Here is a 3,492-nt window from a genome sequence, read left to right on the forward strand (position 1 = left end):
TTCTATTCAATTTGATCTCTCAGGGCACCTCTCTAGTAAAGACAGCACTTGTCAGTCATGAGGGTGTCTTAACAGAGAGGTTCTACTGTATATTATTTTTAAGTTTGATGAAATGGACTTAAAGCTGGTTGGTCAAATGTCTCTCTCTTGACCAGGAGTTAAGCTATCTTCCTTCAAAATCTACCTTTTTGTAACCCAACGAAGATCATTCAAGCGTCAGCATATTCCCTCAACACCTAGCTTAACTTCACAGTGGGACCAAAGTCGGCGGCTAACATCAAAAGACGAGAAGTTGTGAACACGAGGCAACATCGACAAAACAGTTAACGAAAATCGTTTATCAGTCAATTGAAGAAAATGAAAAAGACTATCTTGAATACATTTGTAGGCGTACTGTCTCGTTCCCAAAATCCTCGTGACATAATATTGTATCGGTAGGGCCTATGCCAGCAAAGGCAAAGAAACGTGTACAAAATGTACGTGTAGCCATTACGAATATTTTTAGGTGCTCAATTCCAACAGGATACAGGAGGGTTAATTCGACCCGTCAGCTTTAAGCCTACCATGGGAATATCACATGAGCCATTAATCGTTTTCATTCTAATCAAAACTTTCAGTAAACACTGTGACAATGAATAAAACGAGTATAGAAGCCCGTGTTGGTTATCTTATCATCGACCACTGCCAAGTCAACATGAGCACGTTAGTCGTCGTTTTCCTTTTTGGTGTAGTGGTATTGGGTGCTCAGGGTAAGGTCGAGTCATTCGTATATCATCAGTGATTTCCCTTGGCCAAGACACTTACGGGCCATGTCCACAGTTACCGCCATGATCCGTTTTTTCTATGGTGCACCTTGTATATGCCTCTTGACAACTGTTAATACATGTTATATTGATATTCTAGAACATCGTCGTAAAAGTTGTCTACTTGACATATAGAGAAAAAGCAGTGCCATATAAAATCTCAGTTTTATGCAGAATAGGGGAATACGGGATTACAACGCCATTTATATCATGTATTATCCCAGCACCTTGAAAATTGAGAACTGGTCACAAAATTTACCTAAATTTGTAAGCATCCCCATGACGTAGCTCGCGCCAATACTACTGCGGATATCCCCTCACGAGCTAGGCCGCAGGCAGTCGGACTCTTAAACCATTTTAACTAGCAATCCGGCAAATGCGCCTGGTAACGTTCTTCTTATGAGTTCAACTGAAGTTGTTTAATACGAGGTTACTGTTGTTCTGTCTCAAAGCTAGAGTCGAAAAGTCATCAAACCTCTCTATCGTATTGTGAATGCTGGGATTCAATTCCGAGATTCAAGCAGAAAATCACGAAGACAATATCTACGTCGATCTACACAAATGCTTGTCTGACGTAGTGAGTGAAAGTATACACACGAGAATGTATTGTTCCCTTCCAGCGGCCCCTCCTCGCAAAACACATTGTTTGATGCACTGTGAATTTGGTTTCGCGAAATTCAGCAATGGTGATCTGATGTGCAAATGCAGACCATATCCCAGTAAGTACGTTTCATCACGAATGTAAAGTCTAGCACTTCCTAAGCACACACTCGGGCAAAAATGTCCATGCATGGATCTACATGTATGGCGGCGATTGATCATCAACGTTCTATCCATGGGTATGGACACTTTTGCCTGTGCATTAGAGTCAACACCTACTTGTAGTCTTACGAGAGCAAGAGCATCTGTGGTGCTTGGTCCGTTTTGATGGCCTGAATGTCAAAACTCATAGAATTTATGCTAATATCTGACATTACGTTTACAGGCCCCCTTGGAACCAAATTCGAACAATTCAGTTCCTCGTAAGATTTGGGCCTATTGTTCCGTGAGCCTAATCCCTGAACAGACAGTCGAGCATTACAATGGGGTATCAGCTCTCAGACAATGGGCGAGTGAGATCAAACAAAGGATAGCGCGCGGTATGACCAACAGATGTGAAACTGACGAAGATGGGCAGTGAAGTATGTGATAGAGATTATTATTCCACTTACATTTTTCACTTAAATTTTCTTTCCAGTCGCGAAAAGATCTGGATTTACAATCGTTGAACAGATGTGCGAAAAGTACTGCCAAAATACCGTCAATCCCGACGACTGGTGTCTCAGCAACTGCTACTGATGATCGAGTCCTCGACACCATAGTTAATTTAATGGGGGAATATAGACAAGAGCTGGGGTCTTAGTATACTGGCATCCGGCTGCAAGCTGCTACAATGTACATATCCGCGCCTCTTATTTCCTGTGAATGGCGAAAATCCTTTGAAATAAAAAAAGAGAAATTCACTCGATTTTCATTTTGACTGATTATAAAATTCCTTTCGACCTTCCTAATCAATTTGATTTTGTGAAAATGCACACAGTAAAAAAGGTTGTTGGTAGCCCTGGCCAGAGCTGTGATAGTAAAGAGCCCTTTATTCGGCGTTCAGATTGACACGGACGGTGGGCTTTCCAAAACGGCAGAGAGGCCTTATAAAGTAGGAAGAGGAAGACAAGACGAATTCGTCACAGTGTTATTAGAACAATTTATTGTGGTGAGAATGGCAATGTCTAGAGGAGCCTTGAGGAAGCAAAGAGAAAACTCACTTAAAGAGCCGCTGTGACCTAGTGGCTCTAACTCAAGGCTAGAGGTTAAAAAGTAACTGGCTCGACTTCCCCCACTCTCCTTCCCCTCGGCACGAAAGCAAGGTATCTTTGTCGAACCTGCCTTACTCCATCTGGTTGAAACGAATGGTAGTATAGAAACTGAACTGGAGACAACGTCACAACCTTGGCGATAGATCGAAACCATCTGGAGGCGTGGAAACGCTGCTTCCATCTGCAAAAATGTGATGTAACTATAACCTCTTGTCTGGCCTCGCAGCCATTATCAGAATCTTCTAAATGGAAAAAATTCATAAACATCATAACAATCAGTAAGGCTTTCGGTTAATCAGCAAGTAATCAGTTCAATAGAGTTTGATGATGTTTTATCTGGGTTTTTAAAAAATCTTTCTAACCTCCCTGCCACCGCTAACTACATCTTTACATGATGCGTTTGTTTTTAATTCTACTGTCTGCGCGCATATGGCGCAGTCTGAGAATATTTGGCAAGAGATCAGCAGCCCCCGGGTGCGCTCCTTCCCCGGGGAGTCATTCGTAGGATTTAGTATAACGCTGAATATGATAATCAATGTCGGAAAGAACATTCCGCTACACATCAAATATGCATTTTCTAATTCAACATGCCATACACGTACAATAGAACTTGCTATTGAGGACACCCTTGGGGCTGACATATAATGTCCTTGTTCGAAAGGTGTCCTGATAACAGAGGTCAATTTGAATGAAATTGACAGGTTGGGGGACCAAAACCAGTGCCCTTATTGGAGAGGGTATCCTTGATAGAGAGGTGTCCGCTAAGCGAGGTTCCACTGTACATACTAGTCTTTAAACGATTTTATTTAGTCTAATTTAATGAGCTTACTATATCA

General features: G+C 41.9%; 1 long non-coding RNA gene across 1 annotated transcript; it reads left to right on the forward strand.

The window, feature by feature from the left end:
* The first annotated feature begins 675 nt into the window (after positions 1-675).
* LOC135498443 (uncharacterized) lies at positions 676-2,287 on the forward strand. Its single transcript, XR_010449054.1, has 3 exons — positions 676-749; positions 1,424-1,522; positions 2,041-2,287. It is a non-coding gene; the product is annotated as an uncharacterized LOC135498443 (long non-coding RNA).
* The last annotated feature ends 1,205 nt before the right edge of the window (positions 2,288-3,492 follow it).

Source organism: Lineus longissimus, chromosome 13, assembly GCF_910592395.1.
Source record: "Lineus longissimus chromosome 13, tnLinLong1.2, whole genome shotgun sequence".
Taxonomy (NCBI): Eukaryota; Metazoa; Nemertea; class Pilidiophora; order Heteronemertea; family Lineidae; genus Lineus; species Lineus longissimus.